We start from the raw sequence: 15,675 nt of genomic DNA on the forward strand, positions 1-15,675 counted from the left end.
GTTCAGTTCAATTCTGTTGCTAACTACTCAGCACAGACCCACAAGTGTAAGGGCTCAGTCTTACAAGATGCCAGGCACAGTACTGGGTGCCCAGGGTACCGGCACTTCTGTCCAGTTTGGCTATCGCATCTGCGGTCCCCACAGCCACCTCCCTTGTGATTCGGTGATTTGCTAGGGTGGCTCACACAACTCAGGAAAATAGTTTACCTTCCACCCAGGTGAAGGATGCATCGGGCAAGGTGTGAGAGAAAGAGCGAGGGGGTTCCACATCTTCTCCGGATGCCCCACCTCCCAGCACCTCTAAGCATTCACCGACCCAGGAGCCCCAGAACCCCATCGTTTGGGGCTTTTACTGGGGGTTCTATGAAGCAGGCATAATTGATTAAGTCATTGGCGTTGGTGAGCAACTCAATTTCCAGCTCTTTCCTGCTCCCAGGAGGGAGATTGGGGGAAGGCCTAAAATTTCTGACCTTCTAACTGGGTCTTGGTCTTTTGGGAGACCCGCCCCCCATTTTAGCCCCAAGCTATTGTGGGGCTCCCAGCCCCCATCATGGTTATCTGCTATCAAAAAACCTCTTCGTGGTTTCCATGGCCAGGAAAGTCCAGGAAGCACCCGGACTGCTGAGGTCTGTTTCACCCACTCGGTGAAGATCTCTACTGTGTTTTGAAAATACAAGAACTGCAGAATTAATCGCCAACTTTTAAAAACCCTAAAAATGTCTCACACTTAAATCATCCAAGCACTCGTGCCCTTTTGGAAAGCTGCATAGGTTGACAAGCATGTGCTCCCCATCCCCCCCAGGGCATGGGCTCCCCTTGTCACCAGGGGCCTGCTGGTGCCTGTGTGTCCTGCCCTCGTCAGTTTTACTGCTCTCTGCCAGACCACAGACCGTCCCTGTAGACGGCTGAGTTAGCAGGCAGCTTGCAGACGACGCTCGCTCGCTCGTCCTCCCAGACAACTCACGGGAGCCATTCTCAATTCGCAGGACATCAAAGAGGCTGCCATTGCCCAAGGCAGGTGACTGTCCCCTTGAGAGTCTACTCCAACTTTCACCTGCTCCTATTGTCTTAAGGAGGTCCCAGGCCCTGGGAGCCAGGACAGGAAACATAATCCGTGGCCCCCACCCTCGCAGTGAGTGGAGAAGTCACTCGCCTGCTCTGCGGTCCCTGATTCTCAGGGTCAACCTGGGACCCGATTTGAACGATCACGTGGAAGTCTGCGGATCTAACGGCCAATGCCCCCTTCTTCGTCACATAGGCTAGCGACCCCTCACTGTATGCTGCTTTTTCCCTTCTCTTAAGGCTCTATTGTTACTGTATTTGATCTATACAACCTTTGTATAGGAAAGCACGATATAAATAAATAAGATGTAAGCAGACGCTTCCCACAAGAGTGCTTTCAGAGCCGCAGAAACCCGTACTGAACCTGGGCTGGGAGGGGGAGGATACTTTCCTAGAGGACTTGATTGGAGTGGAAAATTACGTGTCAGGGGCAGGATCTTGACAAAAACCTGTTGTGTCTCCGTAGGTGCAAGCCTGTCTGTGTAGGTGATGAGGAAGGTTGAGGTGGGCCAGAGGGCAGAGTCAGAGCCTGGAGAGGTGGGTCTGACCACAGAGGCCCCGGCACCATTGTGACGGAATCCAGATGGTGTCAAAGGCCAAGGGGGCGCTGTGGAAAAGGTCTTGACAGAAGACGGACGTCATCAGATCTGCTTCGTGGACAGTCGCCCCTGTGATGTGGAAGGAAGGAGTATTTGGCGAGAGTGAGGAGTTAATCAGCTTTGGCAAAAGTTACTTCAAATTCATGTTGCCCTTCTACGTCAGGTAATGGTGGGCCAGCTGATTGGGGCTGGTGCCCACCTGACCCCGGGGAACGCTCCCTGGGACCCCCAGGCTCGCACACCAAGGGGGCCATGCTGAGTGTGTCTGTGCTCGTATAGGACCCCCGGGGTCCACCACGTGAACAACGGGAAAAGCATGCTATATTCATGTCGCAAAACACTACCCAGCACGGACGATCAAGAACATGGATGAATCCCAACCTCGCGCTGGTAAATTACAAAGTAAAATAAAATAAAAACCAGGGAGTAGGCGGACACACGCTGATCGCTAACGGGCAAGCCCCAACCCCACCGCTTGGAGATGCAGGTGTCGGTGATAAACGAGGAGCAAAGCAAGGAAGTGAGCCCCCTAACACGAGCCTTGTGGCTGCCCTTGGGAGGAGGACGGGGATTCTGCCCAAAGAGACAACTCAGGAGCTTCTGGAATGCTAGGACATTCTTCCCCTTGACCCGTGTACTGGCTATGCGGCTGTGACCTGGCTGATATTTGATATAGTGCGTACTCGATGTTTACGTTATTTCCTTGTGTGTTATGTCTAGCAATTGTTACACGTGCCTTTTAAATGTAAGTGGACATGGTGGACCCTGAACTAAGGTGGGGATACTGAGAGAGCTTGAAGATTGGCCGATGGAATTGGGAGGTGGTGACAGGTAGCACCTGGGTGAGCCGTGGGTGGGATGTGGCCCTACTGTGCAGCGGGAATTCCGGAGGGCACGAGCCTGATGCAAGCAACCGGGAGAGAGAACATAATGGGGGAAGCCTTAGACTTGTTTAAATCGGCCTGCCCACATCCACCAAGAAATTAGATACCAGGTGAGAGCTCAGAATGGAGGTATGGTTTGGAGTTTCTGATTCGGAAACAGCAGCGATTAACTGAGTAAAGGGAACGTGTACAAGTGTGTGTCTGTGTGCATTTAGCCAAAAACATGTCAAGCCTTCGGAGAACTTCTAGAGTCCAGCCTTCTGGTTTTAGCGGAGGGGCGGGGACAGAAGCCTCGTATCAGACGGCCAGAAATAAAGACCAAAAATGAGGGAGGAGAGCAAAGCTAGCAGGCTGCCTCTGAAAAAAGGTCTCACAAGAGGAGAGGGAACTCCGCTGTTATCTCTGCAGGGACTCGCATTCACAGGGGGACTTCTGGCTTTTCCAGAGATGTGGCTCTGTTCGGCCGGGAAGATACGGACCCAGTGATAGTCTCACGGAAAGCTGGAAATTCGGAGGCCGGGTGCCAGGACCTGCCTGAGTAGGAGAATTGCTCTCCCACTGCAGAGGGAGGGAGCCCAGCCACAAAAGGTCAACGCGAGCACAGGAAGTGGGATCCTGAACCCCTCTGATTTATTTTAGACGGCTGCAAAAGCACAGAACTCAAACGTTCCAGGAGAGCGAGTAAATGACTTACGTGCCCTTTTGGTGACTTGGCTCCCTTCCCACCTCAGGTCCCTGAGCCTCCAGCCTTACGCTTGGGCAGAATTTACACTCCATGAGGGGACTGCATCTTTGGGGAAAGAATAATGCATCATCAACTGATCTCTTAATTAGCACTTCTGCAATTAGCACAGTTTAAGATCTGCAGAAGACCACAGGTTGGTCAAAGAGCAAATACCCATCGTAAAAGGCAGCAGGCTTGATGTTAAAAGATGAACCAGTTACAGAAGGAATTGAACACACAGCATTGTGTCTCCTTGTCTTTCTTGCCTTTTCTGGCCTTTACTGTCCTTTTTTTAAAAAACGTTTTAATGTTTATTATTTATTTTTGAGAGAGAGAGAGACAGAGCACGAGCAGGGGAGGGGCAGAGATAGAGGGAGACACAGAATCCGAAGCAGGCTCCGGGCTCCGAGCTGTCAGCACAGAGCCTGACACGGAGCTCAAACTGACGAACCATGAGATCGTGACCTGAGCCGAAGTCGGATGCTCAACTGACTGAGCCACCCAGGTGCCCCTTGTCTTTATGCTTTTCCATATTATCTGAATTTATCGTACAGCAGTCATGTGTTACTGGTATAATGCAAAGCAAGAAATGAGCACGAGTTCCAGCAGACATGCTCCTAAGTGCCTCCACTGCACCAACATTTGCCATTGCTTCACTGGTTCCCCAAGGTGCCCACACGCTCGTGCTCCAACCAGCTCGGGTGCCGACACGTCCCCACATTGTGGGCTCACACTCACATGAATGTAAGCAGCCGAACAGTTTGCTTAGCGTGAGAGCTATCACTACAGAGGTGTGATGGGTGCCAGGGAGAGCCGAGGTCACAGCTAGGACCTCCTGCCAGCTGAGGACCCCAGACGAGTCGGCAGGGAAGCCAAAGTCCCACCAAAAGCCCCAGGAGCCCTTGGATGATACTCTCCCGGGCGTGTCACCTGTCTTTCATGCACCTGGTTGGGGTACAGAGAACACCCACCTGAATGGAGAGCAGGTGTGACGGCAAAGAGCTTCCAACAGTGGGGGGCTAATGCAGGAAAGTTCACAGTCTGGCTGCACCTCCACACGGACACCCAAGGAGCCCTCCTGCTGGGCTGACCAGGAGTCAGCTGCGTTTTTGCCAAACCCGCTTATGCCAGTTCTACGTGTCATTTTTATCAACACACGTAAGCCGATCGTAATGACGACGCACATCGGTCGGGCACCTACAGTCTGCAAAGAGATTGCAGAGAGGTGGGGGAAACGGCTTTTTCTTTACAGCCCTCTACATTGTTGAAGTGATTCCTACTTGTTTACATCACTTTTGCAATAAGGAAGATTTCCGGAGTTGTAAAAGGAAGTGGCAGGCTGAGTTGACTCTTACCACGAAGCCTTCTGTGCAGGATGAGAGCGGGGAAATCTGGACAGGGCTCGCGGGAAGTGCTGGTTTCCCCCTCCCAGCGTCTTTATAGATCAGATACGTGGTGTTCTTATTGAAAAATAAAGTCCTCGGGGCGGCTGGAGGCCCAGTCAGTCGAGCGTCTGACTCTTGGTTTCAGCTCAGGTCATGATCTTACGGTGTCATGAGTTCGAGCCCCGCGTTGGGCTCTGCTATGATGGTAGGCAGCGTGCTTGGGATTCCGTCTCTCTCCCTCTCTCTCTGCCCTTCCCCTACTTGTGCTGTCTCTGTCTCTCTCAAAGTAAATAAATAAACTTAAAACAATAACAACAAAATTTTTTTCAAGTCCTCAATGAAGCCGCAGACCCCATGGGATGGTAGGAAACCCATAGCAAAAATGTCAGTATCGAATATAATCCTTTCACCCCCTAACTAACAGAGCTCCTCAAATTTAATTTTTCACAACAGGAGCATCTCACAATTCTGAACGGGATTCCTTGACCCAAAAGGGCCACATATCATTGGACCTTCCAGTACACAGACAGGGACCCTTCCGCTGCACGAGGCCCATGGGCGTCAGTCCCCATTCTGAATGGGAATTCTGACCGATGCTGGTTTTGCCTCATTTCCTGGTGAGAATGCAACGCCGCGTGAGCACATGAGTTGCACAGACACTTAATCTGCCATCGCAGTGAGAGAATGAATCTCATTCCCCCCTGGGAACGTTACCCCAAAGGCAGAATCCCTAGAACAAGTGGACGGTGGGCACAGGAAGCCCCCAGAGCAGTTTACACACTTGTGTCTTCACTCAGCACCGGATGCTTGGATTCTCCCATTGAACTGCTCTCCACAGTCGGCACCCAGGCTGTCGCTGGCCTGCACAGAGCTCCAGTGTCAAGCCCACAGCTGTGGGCCCCCCCTGGGCAGCACAACCCCACGATTAGAGAGGATTCCTCTACGGGCAGGTGTCCCTCTTGTTCATTGGAGGGTGTCACTGTCGACAGCGTGTACTGGGGGTGCTCTTAATCTCCGGGGACAATCTCCCACAACACACTGGGCCCTGTGGTCGTCCGAAGGTATGTGGTGGCATCAGTCGCTGCGTGAAAAAGAGAAAAAGCTGAAATCACGTACACTGAGGAGCCTGGCACGTGCTCCAGAATCACAGGTACCAAGCGAGCAGGCTAGGGAAGGAGGCACGCTTCTGTACACATGGTTACAGAGATCGTTTCAGAAATCTAGTAATATAAAGTAAGTGCTGCTTGGCATAAGAAGTGAAAAAACGGGAGAATTTGGTGGAAAAAATACGAATTTGGTAGAAACTTGATTTTCTTGGACCATCAGAAAAGAACAATTTGTGGGGCGCCTGGGTGGCTCTGTTGGTTGAGCGTCCGACTTCGGCTCAGGTCATGATCTCGTGGTTCATGAGTTCGAGCCCTGCATCAGGCTCTGCGCTGATGGCTCAGATCCTGGAGCCTGCTTCGGGTTCTGTGTCTCCCTCTCTCTGCCCCTCCCCCACTCATGCTCTGTCTCTGTCTCTCAAAAATAAATAAACATTAAAAACAAAAGAAAAGATGATTTGTACAATTTAGACGAATAAAAAATTTTGGAGCCTTGAAGTTTGTGTCATCAATTGCTTCACATCATTAGAAAACATGAAAGTCATTGTAGGTAATGCCTTTATTCCTAGATATTTAGATCTACTCAGGTACGTGTCTCTCGTTAAATCGATATTGAGAATTTATATTTTTCTAGAAATGTGTTTGATTTTGTCTGATGTCAAGACTGACTGTATTTGATTTTCTCCAAAATATCTCATCTATGAAATCCAAAGTATCATCATCATCACGATTGAGTGCAAGCTTCCAGTTCCATCGAGATAGAACTGACATGTAACGCTGTATTAATTTAAGCATAAAGACTCCATATATGTATGTACAGTCGATCCTTGACCAACACGGGTTTGAACTGTGTGGGTCCACTTACATGCAGAATTCTTTTATAAATTCAGTAGAGTCCTGTGAATATATTTTTTTCCTTACGATTTTCTTAACATTTTCTTTTCTTTAGCTTACTACATTGTAAGAATACAATGTATAATACATATAAATATGTTAATCGACTATTTATGCTATTAATGTGGCTTCTGGTGAACCGTAGGCTGTTAGTAGGTAAGTGTATGGGGGGTCAGAAGTTCCATGTGGGTGTTTGACTGTGCGGGGGTCTGCGCCCCTAACCCCGCATTGTTCACGAGTCGCCTGTATTGTGACATGATCACCACAATGAGCTGAGTTAACACCCAACACTCACATGGGGTTTTTTTTTCCTTCTAATGAGAAAATTTGACATCTACTTTATGAGCAACTTTCAAGTATACAATACAGTATCCTTAAGTACAGTCATCAGGTGGGTTACATCCCCAGAACTTACTTATTTATAACTGGAAGTTTGTTCATTTTAACCACCTTCACCCATTCCCTCCACCCCCAAACCCCACCTCTGGCAACCACCAATCTGTTCTCTGTTCCTATGAGTTTTATTTTTTTTAGAGTCCACATATTAGTAGTATCAGGCATTATTCGCCTCTTTGTCTGACTTAGCATAATGCCCGTAGGGTCCGTCCATGTTGTTCCACGTGGCAAGATTTCTTTCCAACAGTTGAATAACATTCTGTTGTGTATACATACACTGCATTTTCTTCACCCACCCATCTGTCAGTGGACATGTAGGCTGTTTTTAGGTCTTGGTTATTGTAAATAATGCCGCAGTAAACATGGGAGTGTTGATCCCTCTTCAAGAGAGTGATTTTGTTTCCCTCAGACATGTGCTCAGAAATGAAATCTCTGGACCCTTGGGGACTTCCGTTTTCTAATTTTTTGAGGAACCTCCATACTGTTTTCCAGAGCGGCTGCACCAGTTTAAATTCCCACCAACAGTGCACACAGGCTCCCTTTTCTCACATCCCTACCAACACTGAGGACCTCTTATCCTTTTGAATCCCTACCTAACCCGTGTGAGGTGATACCTCGTCGTGGTCGAGGTTTGTGTTTTTCTGATGATGCGTGACATTGGGCACCTCTTCAGGTACCTGTTGGCCATCTGGATTTCTTCTTTGGGAAAATATCTATTTGGGTCCTCTGCCCATTTATAAATTGAGCTATTTGTTTTTGTTTTTGGTTTTTTGGGTTTTTTTACTGTTGAGTTTTAGTAGTTCCTTATATAGTTTGGATATTAATCCCTCATCACGCATAGGATTTTCAATTTCTTCCCATTCTGTAGGTTGCCTTTTTATTTTGTTGATGGCTTCTGTTGCTGCACAGAAGCTTTTTAGTTTGATATGGTCCCACTTGTTTATCTTTGGAGAGAGGATTTTGCTTTTTTTGGTGACAAATCCCCAAAATCTTTGCCAAGTTCAATTTCATGCAGCTGACTACTGTTGTTTTCTTCTAGGAGTTTTATATTTTCAGGTCTTACATTCATTCATCGTGATCTGTCACAAGTCTTTGTATTTCTGTGGCATTGGTTATGATGTATCATCTTCCATTTCTGATTTTATTTAGTTGAGTCTCGCTTTTTGTAGCTAAGTCTCCCTAAGAATTGTCTATTTTGTTTATCTTTTGGGAAAAAAAACAGCTCTTGTTTTCATAACCTTTATTTTTTAAGTCTCTCTTCCATTTTCTTGTTCTCTGATTTTTTTGTTATTTCCCTCCTCCTTTTACTAAACTTCGGGCTTTGTTTTTTCTTCTTTTTCTAGTTTCTTGAGGTATAAAGTTGGGTCCTGTGTTTGAATTCTTTCTTGTTTCTTATTGTAAGCGTTTACCACTAGGCATACCCCTCTGGGAACTGCTTGTGCAAGTCAAGTTCCTTTGCCTGTCCAGTCCACTTGAGTTTTCAACAAGACGGGCATTGTCTCCCTGTCCTGGGGACAGGATTTCCATCTGACTGATATTCTGGGAAGATGAAGAGAAGAGAAAACGATCATAATGCATGTGTGAGAGAGACAGACAGACAGATTAAATCCCAGTAGGTGTCTGAGGAGAAGTACAAGGCAGAGAACACAGAGTAATGAGGCTTAATTCCCTCTCTCTCTCTCTCTCTCTTTCTCAAATGGTTTTATTGATATAGAATTGATATACCATAAAGGCCACCCATTTAGAGTATACAGTTCAATGGTTTTTAGTATATTTACAAAGCTGTGCAAAACCATCACCAGGATCTAATTTTAGAACACTGTCATCATCCCAAAAAGAAACCTTGTTCCCATTAGACCCCTCCCTCTAATTCCCCACCTGCGCCTCCTCCCGTCCCCTGGCAACCAAGGATCTGTTTTCTATCTCTGTTGAGTTCGCCTGTTCTGGATATTCAAGTAAACAGAATCACACAATGCGTGGCTTTTGTGACTGGCTTTTTCACTTTGGGTCTGTTCTAATGCTTTATTTATTTTTTAACATTTATTTTTGAGAGGGAGAGAGAGAGAGAGAGAGAGAGACAATGCAAACAGGGAAGGGGCAGAGAGAGAAGGAGACACAGAATCCGAAGCAGGCTCCGGGCTCCGAGCTGTCAGCCCAGAGCCCGATGCGGGGCTCGAACCCGCAAACCACGAGATCATGACCTGAGCCGAGAAGTTGGACGCTTAGCCACCCAGGCGCCCCCAGGGATGACCATTTCTGCCTAGCGCCCCTGGACGGAAGTGGTGAAATCTGAGATAATTGACAGCGGCCAGGTTCGATCAATAATTTTTTTAAATAGCTTTCTTTATTGAGCTATGATTCACCTACCATGCAACTCATCCACTTAAAGTGCAACATTCCATGGTTTGGGCTGTATTAAATTATATTTTGTAAATTGTGATGAAATCGATCGAAACTCAAATCTGCCATTTTGACCATGTTAAGTGTAGCATTCATCACACTGGCAAGATTGCACAAGCGTCATCTCTATCTGCTTCCAAACTTTTCCATCACCCCAAACAGAAACCCTGGTAACCATTCAGCGGTAATATCCTTCTCTTGGCCCCTTCCTCACACCCCCCCCACCCCCACCGGCTGCCTACTCTTTACTCCGCTTCCCTCACCTGTAACCCGGATATGTGTCCATCCGTCCGCACATTTTAAACACACCCACGGTCTGTACTGAGTAAGAAGGATACCACCACCCGGTTTCTAGGAAATGCCACCTTCTCTTCCAGAGAACAGGCTTCAGGCGCGGCTGCACGTCTGCACGCTGTGGTCTGATGGACCCACGGAGGGGTGTTAATCTGCTACCTGTCCAGCCTCTGCGAGGATGGGGCTCATCCTCACGAAACTCGACCCAGCTCCAACTGGGATTTCAGATCGCACAAAGTAATGGACGCGGAAGAGCTTGGAATAGCACCGTGTCCCACGTAGTTGTAATATCATAGCATGACACGTGAGAGCAAAACCTCTTCCCTCTGCATTCGCCCCTGCAGCTCTGTGCCCTCAGCTCTGTCCCAACAGCTGCCAGACACACCGTGGGGGACAAATTCTAACATCAGCACGTGCCTGACTGGAAGGAACTCAGATGCCCAGCCACAGCGGAGTGGGTAAACAGACAGTGGCGACACCGTGCAATGGAACGCGGCTCCACAGTCAGAAGGAGTGAGAAGGAATATATCACTGGCACAAAGAATAAAACAGATAAATCCCGACACAGCCACGCTGAGCCAAGGAAGCCAGATAAAAGAGAGTATGGTAGGATTTCATGTAGACACAAGTCTAGGACAGGCAACCCAACCTACAATGCCAGGAAGCAGACCGGTGACGGCCTGGGGGTAAGGAGGAGGGAGGGATAAAAAGGGGCCACAGGAAAACTTTGGGGTGATGGATGTGTTCATTATCTTGATGGTGGTAATGGTGCCAGAGTTGTATAAACATATCCAAACTCACCATATTGTATACTTTAAGTCTGCGTGGTTATTTGTAGCTCAGTTATATCTCTCTAAAGCTGTAAAAAAAAAAAAAGTGCCAGCAGGAGAAATGTGTGGGTGGCTGGGGGTAGGGAAGGAGGGGAGCTGCCGTGGAAAGTGGGCAGAGCATTGCTAGAGTGTCCTAGTTTTGAAGAAAAGCTGGAAGTAATATATATATTGTATTTTTCCCGAGGCACGTCAGGCCAAAAAAAAAAAAAAAAACAGAAAGAAAACGAAAAAAAGAAAAGGCTGCAGGGTGCCTGCTTGTGACTTCTGATAAAAACATGCAATCAGAGAAAACATACGAATATCTAGAGAAGCTTATCCAGAGAAGGGCACATGTGGGTCACCAGACGTGGCAGAGACGGGACTCCGGAGCGGAGAGTCTGAAAGCACAGAGTGCGGTTCAGGCGCCAGAGGGACTGACAAGTGTGAGCATTCCGGAGCCCAAATGCCCGGGTTCAAACCCCGTCCAGCTTTTCCGCAGTTCTGTGACCTTGAGCAAGGAACCAAACCTGCCCGGGTCAGTGTCCTCGTCCGCAAAATGAAGATAACTGTCATACCTTCTCCGCAGAATACTGTCCGGTTAGAATGCATCAGTAGACACCTATTACTTAAAAATGTGCCTGGAGGGGCGCCTGGGTGGCTCAGTCGGTTAAGCAGCCGACTTCAGCTCAGGTCACGATCTCGCGGTCCGTGAGTTGGAGCCCCGCGTCAGGCTCTGTGCTGACAGCGCGGAGCCTGGAGCCCGCTTCGGATTCTGGGTCTCGCTCTTTCTCTGCCCCTCCCCCACTCACGCTCTGTCTCTCTCTCAAAAATAAGTAAACATTAAAAAAATCTTTCAATGTGCCTGGCACACTCCACACGCTTCGTATTATGACCTGCTTTTCCTGTTATTACACGCCGTTCTGGGGGTTTCTTCCCGCAGTCTCAGCTCCTACACTTCTGTTCGGGGGACTGGCTTGTTCTGGGTCTGAGAATCCAACTGCCAGACCGATTCTGTTCCTCCAACACCGCACGCCACGGGGTGTCGGCTGGGTCCCCTCTGTGCCTCCCGGACTCCCCACACTCCCTGCAGTCACAGGTCTGTCTCCGACTTGTCTGGGTTTGCCCACACACCGCACCTGTGACCACTGTTCACCACTGTGCCCTGCGGGGTCCTGGAAACGCTCCCACCTGACTCGGGCAGGCAGCGGGTACGCAACACCTCCCGGTCCATGTGCTTCTGTCTGGGTCGGTGCTGCTCGGGGGCTGCGTGTGACGGTGGAAATGTTCCGTATCGGGGGCACCGGAGGTAGGGGCCACTCGCCACGTGTGTCTATCACACATGGGGGGATTCAGTTCATTTCAAAGACTTCCGATGTCAGTGATGGTGGCCTCACATGGCCGGTGACTGTGGTGTTAGCGGGTGTAGGTGTAGATGCTTCTGGCCTATACCTCGGAGAGGGGGCGCCAGGGCACACGGGCGCGGCTCCTCCGGGGCCAGGGCTTGTCCAGTAAATACCCACAGCCGATGGCATCCGTGAGCACCCGCTGAGGCGTGAGGTCTGTCCAGGCATCTTACGCGACTCACTGAGTCCTCCTGACGACACTACGGGTGATCGCGTGTATTTTGCGGGCAAGGACACAGAAGCGGAGTGAGACCAGACCCTCCCCCCGGGGCCACACAGTTCGTGCACGTGGCACGGGGGGTTCCAGCCCAGCCAGCCAGCCTCGGGATCGCCACCGCGGCTCCCCGTCGTGCGTCTGGAGCCACGCCAGCCGGCTTCTCGTTTTCTTTCGCCGGGCTTCTGCCTCCAGTGCAAGGCTGACGTTCGCCCTGAGCTGGCTTCCCCTGGGCACGGCCCAGGCTTCTCTGGGCATCATCTGGACGCTTTTTTTGCAAGCCACGTCGTCCCCTTGGAAACCATGGCTTCTGCCCAGAGAGTCTCAGCAGAGCTTCGGGAAGCCATGCATTCGGCCCCCAAGTTGGCCTCAGGGGTGTCCAAGGCCCTCAGAGAGAAACAGGGGAGGCTCTGGCAGCCAGAAGTGTCTGGAAGCATCTTTTCTTCTATTTTTGAGGAAAACAGGAGGGGAGGCCTGCCTGGGCCGTGGGCCCAACCCAGAGGACTTCATGAAACGGCAGATGCCCGGGCTGGGACTTCCCGACCGTCCCTCTTTGGCTTGGCACCTGTGCCCTACACGGAGGGTCTGGTTCCGTGGCGGTGCCCCGAGCAGATGGATGTGACTCAGTGCCTTGCAGGGGGTGGCAGTCCCCGCTGGCAATGGCGAGCAGCTGTGGGTCTGCGGCCAGGCTGACCATCGGCTTGGGACTGTGGTTAGGACAGATCCTGGCTGGTATAGATTATCTCGGGAAGCCTTTGTTTCCGCATCTGTTTATGGGCACATCTGAGTCCCTTCTGGACTCGGGGGACAGGGCTGACGTGGCAGAAGCCATTTATTCTCGCCGATGTCCACGCTCACCTCTCTCCCCAGGACACACTGTAGGGCGTCTCGCGGCTTCCCTCGGAGTCACGCGAGTTGCAGTGACGGAGCTCTGGACAGTGGGGCCTGAGCAGAAGTGGCTTGCCCCACCTCCCAGGCCCACCCCTGAAATCTCCAGGTGCAGGCGTCCCCGTGCCCTGAGTGAGCAGTGCTTGCGCGGCATTGAGCCCTGTGACGTGGGTGGCTTATCCCCGAAGCCAGGCTGCTCGCCGAGGACAGTCACGGAGGACTCACAACATCCGTGTCAGATCTGTGCTGACAACTTTACCTTTCTCACACACAGTTCATTCGTACGTGACCTCAGCCATGGCCAGCATGTTAAGGAACTCTAGCGTGTCTCGGGGGTAAATGACCCAGGGCACATCCGAATGTGCCCAGACAAAGGGAAGGAAAGGTGTGTGCTCCCTGCTCCTCACCGGATCGCCCACTCAGCATCTGGCAAAACACCAAACCTCTTTCTGCTGCATGGTTTCGGATAAACACCAGTCAAGGGTGTAATGCAGATGGCTTTGGGTGGCCTTCCCTCCACAAGATGTCACAGCTGCGCATCCATGCGAAGGGCAGAGGAAGGACGTGTCCGCGGAGCGAATGCAGGCAAGTCTCCCTAGCGGAGGCGGGTCCGGGGTCTCCCAGGCATCACAGGAGGGTCAGGGCAGGTGTAGAGGGGACACTGGCACGAGGGCTCTAGATCGGGCTGAGCGGCTGTGAAAACATCTCAGCGTGCAGAGGAGCCACGGGATGTAACACGGGGAACCTCACACGTGTGCTCTCAGGAAGTCAACACTTAGGCACGAGAGACTGATTTCCCGCAAGTGCCCGGCTTACGGAAGGCTGATAATATTGGAAGTTTCTGGCAGGGTAGGGCAGTTGGTTGGGAAGTTGCCTCATACTAGCCTGGGGAAGTTTTATCTATGGTTTTCCAGAAGCCCGAGGGAGGAGTGACCCAGGTCGGGCTGGTCTCTCAAAATATGCTGACTGGACCTTTGTTTGTGGGATGGGCTGGTTTTCTCTGCTGCGGGAGGTTTCCAAACTGGTCTCTTTTTGCATTTTATTTTAACGCAGTCTCGCTGAGCTCCTCGAGCCTCACATCCCCTGCCCAGAAACACAGCCTGCCCCAAACCCTGGCCCGGAGCCCCCCGCCACTGAAGCGTCTGAATTGCAATCCCTCTGGTATTCCCAAGTAATCTCATCTTTTTGACAAGTTCGATCTTGCCGCGGTTTACCTTTTTATTTAGATGGGCATTCCTTGGCGTTCAGGAGTGGGATGGGGGGGTGATGGGTTATGGGAATTTACAACCTCCCAGACCTGCTTTTCCTCCAGAAGGGATTGGGAGGTTCCAGCAATAGAGCCAAACAATCTGAATGTCAGAGCTATTTCAGCGGCTACCTAGAGGCTTCTAAAAGTACCAGGGGTTCTACAGTGCCTCTTTACAAAACCCTATTTCTAAGTTAACTGAAGCCAATAGACAATCGGAAGGGGGTAAAAGTGTCAGAGGCGTCTTCCCCATCTGGGCCGCCACTAGCCACATTTCCCTGCATCCTCCACACCCACATTTTCCCTTTTTCTGCCTTCCTTCCCTCCTTCACCCAAACTCCCCTTTTCTCTGGTACTGAAACTTCACCAACCGGGCCTCGTGAAACTCCCCCTTCTAGAATCAGGCCTTCTGAGGATCTCGCAAAACCACGAGTCGCTCAAAACCCATGGACCAACGCTGAACTTAGAGCTGTGGTAAAAGGCTTCCTCTAGGGAAGTGGGGACCCTCATAGATTTGCCGAAGAATTACATATTGTAATTTACACTTAACTGAGTTGGCTTCTCGGTCTTTATCCGTTGGTCCGCACATTTGTTGGAGGTCAAGCTCAGCACTGGATCAAAGCCCTGAACAATCTTCAGAATTTTGAGTTAAATCAACCACCAACTCCTTCACATGACCAGGCTCGGGCCATTCACACAAGGCTGCCCCCTGCCATCCCAAAGGCTTTTCATAAACCAGGAGTCTGGAACGAAACTCACACATGCACATAGAAGTCTGCCAAACGTGTTCACGATTACTACCACAGGCTGCAAATTGTTTTTAAAGAAAATTCTGGTCTCCCTGTAGACGTTGAGTCCACCAGGGTGGCCTTTAACTCAATGTTTGTAAATGGTTTACACGTAGATCTGTCCTTGTTAGCCAAGAGAACTTGCCTAGATGGGAAACCAGGTCCACCCCAATCTTGCCCTCCTAATTCATCAGTTAGCCTGCACCCCGAAAGATAATTCCAGCAGAGCACCTAAAATCTTCAATCTCCGACTTCGACAGATGGAATCTCCCCACAGTACTCTGTTATGGTTGCAAAGAGCCTGGTCAGTAGAAGAAGGGCTGCTGAAGATTGGAAAGGTCTGGCTGATTACCGCTTTCCAAGAGCCAAGGTCAGATTGGCCCCATTGGCGGGGCTCCCGCAAGACACAGAGACCAGTCCCCATCAGAAGAAGCTCTTCTCCAGATCCTCTCACTGAGACCTAGTGCCCAGGTCTAGCACATCTGTGAGTGTCCAAAGAAAGTGGCCCACGTGACGGGCGCTGGAGCTGGGGTAGAGTAGCTGAGCAGCCACCCCTCGGGGAACATTGCTATTTGTAGCAGTGGGA

The sequence above is a fragment of the Acinonyx jubatus genome, chromosome D4, assembly GCF_027475565.1.
Source record: "Acinonyx jubatus isolate Ajub_Pintada_27869175 chromosome D4, VMU_Ajub_asm_v1.0, whole genome shotgun sequence".
Lineage (NCBI taxonomy): Eukaryota > Metazoa > Chordata > Mammalia > Carnivora > Felidae > Acinonyx > Acinonyx jubatus.